The sequence below is a fragment of the Urocitellus parryii genome, chromosome 2 (genome assembly GCF_045843805.1).
Source record: "Urocitellus parryii isolate mUroPar1 chromosome 2, mUroPar1.hap1, whole genome shotgun sequence".
NCBI lineage: Eukaryota > Metazoa > Chordata > Mammalia > Rodentia > Sciuridae > Urocitellus > Urocitellus parryii.
Genome location: NC_135532.1, coordinates 77426387 through 77434909, shown reverse-complemented (window position 1 = coordinate 77434909; position 8523 = coordinate 77426387). Strand labels below are relative to the sequence as shown.

Genomic DNA, 8523 nt, shown 5'->3' with positions numbered 1-8523 from the left:
AGAGAATGTGAAAAAAGAAAAAATAGTGGTTACTCTTGACATTGCTTGATGAAATGTCCATTTGAAAATTCATGACTGTTTACACAGCTTCAAGTTAAGGGGCATAACTAGGAGTAGCCTGTAGTTAGATTCCAAGCTGGTAAGTTAAAGTATAGGAATTGAAGTGAAGTAAGTATAGACAAGAACTCTCAAACTTTAATGAATCATCTTTTGGGGACCATATTCACAGTGCACAATCTGATGCAACAGGTTTTTGATGCTTCCAATATTCCTGGGCCTCATGACACAATCTGAATGACATGGGAATGATTTCCCCTTAGGAAAATCTCAAAGGTTTTAGTAATACTTGACTGCACTTTGTGAGAGAAATTCCATGGTATAATGGTATTTCTGGTTTGGGGAATTTGTAAAGGTCTCAGGACCCATCTCTTTGCCTGCTACATAGCATGAGTCTCTACGATTTTGTCTCACTCCAGTCAGAATGGCAGCTATTAAGAATACAAACAACAATAAGTGTTGGTGAGGATGTGGGGAAAAATTCACACTCATACATTGCTGGTGGGATTGCAAATTGGTGCAGCCAATTTGGAAAGCAATATTGAGATTCCTTGGCAAGCTGGGCATGGAACCACCATTTGACACAGCTATCCCACTCCCCAGTCTATACTCAAAGGACTTAAAAACAGCATAGTACTGGGACACAGCCACATCAATGCTCATAGCAGCACAATCCACAATAGCTAAATTGTGAAAACAACCTAGATGTCCTTCAGTAGATGAATGGATAAAGAAAATGTGGTATATATACACAATGGAATATTATTCAGCCTTCAACAAGAATGAAATTATAGCATTTGCTAGTAAATAGATGAAGCTGGACAATATGATAGTAAGTGAAATAAGCCAATTCCAAGGAACAAAATGCTGAATGTTTTCTGATATGTGGATGCTAACCCACAGTAAGGGAGTAGGGTAGGGAAGCATAGAGGAACTTTGGATTAGACAGAGGGGAGTGAGGTGAGGTAGGAAGGATAGTAGAATGATTCAGACATTATTACCATATGTGCATATATGACTGCATGACTGGTATAATTCTACATAATGTACAACCAGAAGAATGAGAAGTTATACTTATGTATAATGTTCAATATGCATTCTAGTGTCATGTATAACTACTTGGAACAAATAAAAAAATTAAAAATAAATTTTAAAAATTTGTTATGTAAGAATCACAGCAAATAATCTATTCCTAAAATAATCTAAATTATTTATTAATCTAAGTAATCTAAAATAATCTCTAAAATACATTTGTGATCTACTTCACAGTGTTACTGTGGCTCACAGTAAAGTCTCAATAAATACAAACTCTTGGAATTATGCTTTTTTGTTGTTGCTTTTTGTTGTTGTGCTGGTGGTGGTTTGTGGTACTAATGATTGAACACAAGAATGCTCTACAAGTAATCCACATTCCCATCTCCATTTTCCTTTTTACATTTTTTTTCTGGAACATGGACTTCTACTGACTCTGCCTCTTGAGTATAATTCATCTTTTTGAAGAATATACTCTCTGTTTTTGAAGATGTTGTAGAAAGAACATATATGATAATGAGAATATCCTCAAAATTTATTTTCCCATGTAGACCCTATTTAGTTTCAACATAAAATATTCACTATTCTCAACCAAATTTTATTCTCAAATGTCATATTCTATTCACTATTCCAAAAGGTCTAGGATGAGCAAGTAAGAAATAAGTTATAAAATGACAGTAAGAGATCCATGTTCCAGCATATGCTGGAGAGTAACCTGTGTATGCCAATGTAATCTGTCGGATTAGGAGAATGAGTTTAATATGAGTGAGCAATACAATATGACTATACTACAAAGCACTTCTCAATTTAGGCTGCATTATTACAAAATGGCCTCCCCAGTACAATATAGATTGGGCCTATTCTATAAGCAGCCAATCGGGCTATTCTTCAACTATCATTTGTTATCATTCATTTTCTATAGGAGTATGTTAAGGCAGAATATATCCAAAGAGATGTGAGTAGGATGGTGAAAGTGCTTGAACTTAAGCCACTAAGTTATGAGAGAAGAACTGGAAATAATTAGCCCAGAGAAAACAGTGCTTGATTTGGACATGGCTAAATATTTCTAGCTCCTTGAAACTCAACCATAGCTACTTTAATTAGATATATTATTCCTGATGTTTCATAATGTATTTTTCTCTTAACCCATTCAATGAGTTCATACTATTGGTTATATGTATTTTTACAATTTTTTCCATATGTATTTATACTTGACTTTCATATTTTATTTGTGTCACTCTAGTGCCTACCTTATTATAGATTGCTATATTTTTAATTCAGATTCAAAGAATGCATGAACTTTCAGAGAGTTTGGAGTTCTTGAACTTATTTGCCTAAATTATGATGTGTGTATTAGCAATTACATAGTTTATACCAATAATACACATTTTCCTTATTAGCTCTGGGACAAATAAACCATATTCCTGTGGCTGACTAATTCTTGTATTTTATTTATTTTTAATTTCTTTTTATTCTGGAAGTTTTGAAGTGTGTGTGTGTGTGTGTGTGTGTGTGTGTGTGTGTGTAGGTTAGAAAAAATATTTATGTAATTTTACTTTCATTTAATTGCTTTCTTTTGCATCTGTTTATGATTTAGCCTTGTTTTGACTTGTGTGGGATATAATTATATATAGGTTTGAACTGTTTTGATGTTATATTCGCTTGTTTGTTTGTATATTGTTTTTTGTCCTTAATCCCACTTCTTTAGTTTCTCTCCACCCCAATACTAAATTTTCATGCTTCCTCTCTTCTTTGGTATTTTGACGACTTTTAGTTAATTTTTTTTTTGTAATTCCTTCTTTATAGTCAACATCAGCTACCTATCTCCTGACTCTCTTTTGTTTGCTTAACGTATTTCAAACTTTTCTTTCCTTCCTACCCTATTTTCTCTTTATTTAGAAAATTTTAATTCCACTGCCTAATAGAATTAGATAGTTAATGTAATTCTTACCCCATTCATGTTGTTGTGATTATTGATAGAATACACAACATAGTAGACACCTGCTGTTTAATTCTGGATTGAGTTCATGATTTTTTATTTTTGGTATTGATGGTACTGATGCTCACCTCAACATTCTTATATAGGTGGCAATTATTGCTATAGATGTCAAAGTGGACAGCAGAAACTGTACATCTGTTACTAACAGTAGTGCTATTCCTGGCTGCCACTTCCTGTATGAGGGGCTGGAAAGTGATTGGGACATTTCAAGTTCACAGAGTTGAGATCTTGCTGTGGAATAATACTCACAACTCAGCCAAGTAAGTAACAGCAAATCTCACTCCACACATGATAATCTAGCCCCACCTGAGCCTTCACATTACTTCAAGGGCAGAGAATTGGGGAAACAAAACCAAAACCCCCAAACAAACAAACAAACAAAAACAAGTTCCAAGGAGGAGCAATCACAGATGGCACCGCAGGTTGCACTCTGGGATATCTGCTCATAAAGCAAAAAAGATAACTATCCACAAGAGGACTTAAAAGAGGAAGGAGAATCCATCTCAACTGATGCACAAGTCCAACCAAGACCTCTGAAAACATGAGGAAATAGGCCAAGAAATCTCCTCCAAAATTCAGAATGTGCCAACAAAGGATCCCAAACATATGGAAGTAGATGAAATATCAGACAAAGATTATAAAAAATGATTATTAAAATGTTAAACTAAAAGAAGATCTAAGCAATGAATAAAGAAAGCTAATATTGGAGATAAAAATCACTTGAATAAAGAAACAAAAATATTGAAAAGAAACCAGTCATAACTCCTGGAAATGAAAGATACAAATCATACTTCACAGTAGCTCAACTGTGGAACCAAACTAGATGCCCTTCAATAGATGAATGGATTAAAAAATGTGGCATATATATACAATGGAATATTACTCAGCAATAAAGGAGAATAAAATCATGGCATTTGAAGGTAATAGGATGGAGTTAGAGAAGATAATGCTTAGTGAAGTTAGCCAATCCCGAAAAACCAAATGCCAAATGTTTTCTTTGATATAAGGAGGCTGATTCACAGTGGGATAGGGAGAGGGAGCATGGGAGGAATAGAGGAATTCTAGATTGGCCAGAGGGGTGGGAGGGTAAGGGAGGGGGCATAGGGTTAGAAATGGTGGTGGAATGTTATGATGATTATTATACAAAGTACGTGTATGAAGACATGAATTGGTGTGCAAAACTTTGTATAAAACCAGATATGTGGAAAATTGTGCTCTAAATGTCTAATAAGAATTGTAATGTATTCCAGTGTCATATTTAAAATTCCACTGGAAGCTATCACTAACAGATTAGATTGCATAGAAAACAGAACTTGAGTCCTTGAGGACAGAACTTCAAGTTCAGACCTCCAAGACAGGGTAAAGGCTCTCACATGGGGGTGTTCTGGTGGCCAGCATGGAGGTGGCAAGAGCAGCCCACAGAGCTGGGGGAGTCACTAACTCTGAGGGAGAATTCACCCAACCAGAGGGCTGAAAGTCCAGGGAGGGAGCAGAGGCCCCGCAGGGGTGACTGAGCCCCTGGCTGCAAGTTCCTGGTCAAAGCCCAAGCCAGGCCTCTGTTTAAGGCAGAGCACCAAGGGTGGCAGGAACCCTGTGCTGCCCGGAATTCTGAATGCTTTGGTCATAATTGACCTTAGCAACACTCCAGGACATTCAGCTGGAAGGTGGATGGCCATAGAGTGGTGTTTGGAGCAGAGCTGAGGGCTCTCTGAAGCTCTAGCAATGTCTTCGTGGTTTAGAGGCCTAGGCTTCGGCTTGGGCCAGTCCTTGGGTCAGGAGGGAGGCAGCTTGGCTTCCCCCACTGGCCAAGTCTCCAGCTGCACCATAGATATGCCTGTGGAGGTCTCCAAAGCTGTGGAAGCCGGTTCTCTTCCTTGTCGGAGAAAGAAAATTGAAGCCACAGAATCAAGTTTGAGATCCCAGAATACAAGACTTGAAAAGTATTGTACTGATCTGGAAAAAAATGATGAAGTATCACAGTTTCAAATAAACCTTCAATCTACAAGTTACCAAAATCAGCTGCAACAGAAACAGGTAGAAATCAGCCATCTTCAAGCAAGCCAGATGGCAGTACAGAAGCAATTGTTGAGCAGGCAGTCAGCTGCTCAGTCAGTACCTTCAGGAGTGGGTGGTGTACCAGCAACCAAAGCACCTTGTTCATTTGGTTGTGGACTAAGTGAAATCTACAAACTACAACATACTATTAAGGTCCTGGAGCAAAACCGAAGTCAGGACATGGATCATCACCAACATGAAATGCCTGTTTTGCAGAATGCACATCAACAGAAATTGGCGGAGTTAAATCACCAGCATCAACAGGAGTCAAATGACTATGAAGGACGGATTGCAGAACTTGAAAAGCTGTTACACCAAGGTGACTCAAGAGTTACAGTAACTGATGAGTCTCATGTCTGGGAGATGCAAAACATGATTCAGGTTCTACAAAGTGAAAAACTAGAGTCCATAAAAAGAATCAAAGAACTTGAGGATACAATAAAAGACATAAAGAAAAAATTATCTTCTGCAGAACACGACAGAGATGTCCTGAAGGGAGAAAAAGAGCTTCTCAGTGTGGAAAAGCAACAAATAATTGAAGAATGTGAAAACTTAAAACTGGAATATAGTAAATTGCAGCCTTCTGTGATGGAGGACAGTGATCCTGTGGCAGAAAAGGGAACAATTCCTCCACAGAGTTCATCAGTGCAAGAATTGTTCAGTCTACAACAAGCCCTGTCTGATACTCATAATGAAAGAATGAAACTGAGTAGTTTAAGGCAGGATACCAGTCTTGCTGAAGACAATCTGAAACTTCAAATGCATGTCCAAGTTTTAGAAAAAGAGAAGTCATTATTGAGTCAAGAAAAGGAAGAACTTCAGATGTCACTTTGCAAACTTAGCTTGGAATGTGAAGTCCTTAAAAGTAAGGCTTCAAATGACATGAATTTAAACGTACAAATACATGAGTTAACACTGAACTTGGAGGCTAAGGAGCAAGAACTGAATGAGAGTATTAATGAAAAGGAAATGCTGATAGCTCAGTTAGAAGAACTGAAAAATGAGCACCAGGAAGATACAAAGCACATGAATTTGATAATAGATAAGCTATCAAAACAGCAAAATGAAGGAGATGGTCTAATCAAGAAGTTGAAACAAAATCTAGAGGATGAAAAAGAGAGAGTTCATCAACTTGAGGAGGATAATATGGACATAACTAAAGAGTTGCATGTGCAGAAAGAAAAGTTAACTGAGAGTGCACTGAGCCTCCGTGATTTGCATTTAACCAAGCAGAAGCTTGAAGATAAAGTCAAAGATTTAGAAGGTCAGCTAAGTCAGTCACAGAAAAGTAGTTTAAACATCCAGCAGGAAAACCTGGAACTTAAGGAACACATTAGCCAAAAGGAAGAGGAATTATGTAGAGTTCGGAACAAGTTAAGACATGCTGTTAACGAAGACTCTAACAGAAATTTTAAGGATGACTTGCTTAAAGAAAGGGAAGTCGAAATTACAAACTTGAAGCAAAATCTTGCAGAAGTAGAACAGCTCAATGAAAATTTTAAAAAAGTTGCTTTTGATTTCAAAACGGAAAATGACAAGTTGATTTCAGCATGTGAAGATGTAAGGCATCAGTTGGAAGAATCTATTGCTGGTAATAACCAAATTTCTCTAGAAAAAGATATTATTATTGAGACGCTGAAAAGAGAGAAAGTACAGATACAAGTAGAACTGGGTCAGGCCAAAAAGAGACTGTTGGAAGAAGCAAACAGTTACAGGCAGACAATTCAGGAACTCTCAAATGTATGTAATTGGAATACCTCTGCCTTACAGCTGGAACAGGAGCGTGTAGTGCAACTCAGTCAAGAGAAAGACTTTGAAATAGCAGGACTCAAAAAGAATATTGAGCAAATGGCTACTGATCAAAAAGTAACTAAGGAAATGTTGGCATCTCGTTTAGAAGAACAGAAGCAATTGATGCAACTTATAAATGAGAAAGAAGTTTTTATTGACCAACTCAAACAAGAAAATTCAGCACTGCAAAAGGATTTAGATAAGTGTTCTCAGGCCTTAAAACAAAATGAAACTTTAAGGCAGACCATAGAGGCAAAAGACAGAAGTTTCAGCTCCATGAAAGAAGAAAACACTCATCTGCAAGAAGAATTGGAAAGAATTAGGGAACAGCAGAATCGAGTTGTAGCTGTGGCTGAGCCTAAAACCCTTGATAGTATCACAGAACTAGAATCTGAGGTATCTCAACTCAATATCATCAAGAATCATCTGGAAGAGGAAGTTACACATCATCAAAAGGTCATTGAAGATCAAAACCAGAGTCACATGCAACTACTTCATTCACTACAGGAGCAGAAGGAGGAAATGGATAAATTTAAATACCAGTATGAGCAGATGAAGGCTGCACATACTCAACTGTTTTTTCAAAAAGACAAGGAAATTAAGAATTTGCAGAAAATCATTGAGCAAATAAAAGCCCAGGGGCATGAAGAGAGACAGGATATTCCAACAGAGAATGCTGATAGTTTTCAAGAAACAAAAGTGAAAAGCCTTAATACAGAAAATAGGAGTGAAAACCTTGCCATATGTAAAGCCAAAATGGAAAATTTTGTGAAAAGAGTCAAAGAACGAATACTTGAGATTAAACTTCAGAATTCAAAGAATATGTCTTTAACCAAACAGATAGATCAGCTGTCTACAGATGAGGTTGAGAAACTCACTCAAATTATCCAGCAGAAAGACATGGAGAGAGGAGCTCTTCCTGATAGAATGTCTCTAGTTTCATACACCTAGGATGTCCTTGACCTCCAGCAGCAACTCCAGACCTGCATTATGGAAAAGAGAACAAGGATTTGCATTTTGAATGGGAAGATCCAAAAGTGACCCCAACACACCTTTGAGACCAGCTGAGCAAACTGGGCTTAAAAGTTCTTTTTCAGGACTTTTGGTTCAATTTCTGGAAACAGAATCTCATCCAGCTATTCTACAAAGAAAAATTTCTGATCATATCTTGAAAAGTTTAGACTCACCAGGAAGGAGAAAGCCAGGTGTAAAAGTACCAGGAAGTTTTAAATATGCAACAGAATTAAGCAATTCTTGGCTCCCCATTTGGAAGCTGTGACTCTTTATTAACCCAACTGGACTTGGTTGGACCTGGTGAACCTGGGCATCTTCATTTGACCTGTACACTATTGCCAGTGCCCCTTGACAACAGCCCCAGTGTTGTACTAAATGACCTTTTAAGGCAATAGATAATTATCAAGCCAGAGATAATTTAGCACTTTACAGAATTTATAAACACAAGGTACTTTTTTTCTTTTGGAAAAAAAAAGTTATATATTTGTAGAAAAAAGGTAAAGAAAAAAACCCTGATATATAGAGCTACCAAGTTTTTTGTTTTTGTTTTTATTTTATTTTTTTGTGTTTTTTTG

General features: G+C 37.0%; 1 pseudogene; it reads left to right on the top strand.

The window, feature by feature from the left end:
- Window positions 1–4810: 4810 nt before the first annotated feature.
- LOC144253368 (thyroid receptor-interacting protein 11 pseudogene) lies at window positions 4811–7975 on the top strand (annotated as a pseudogene).
- Window positions 7976–8523: the final 548 nt, after the last annotated feature.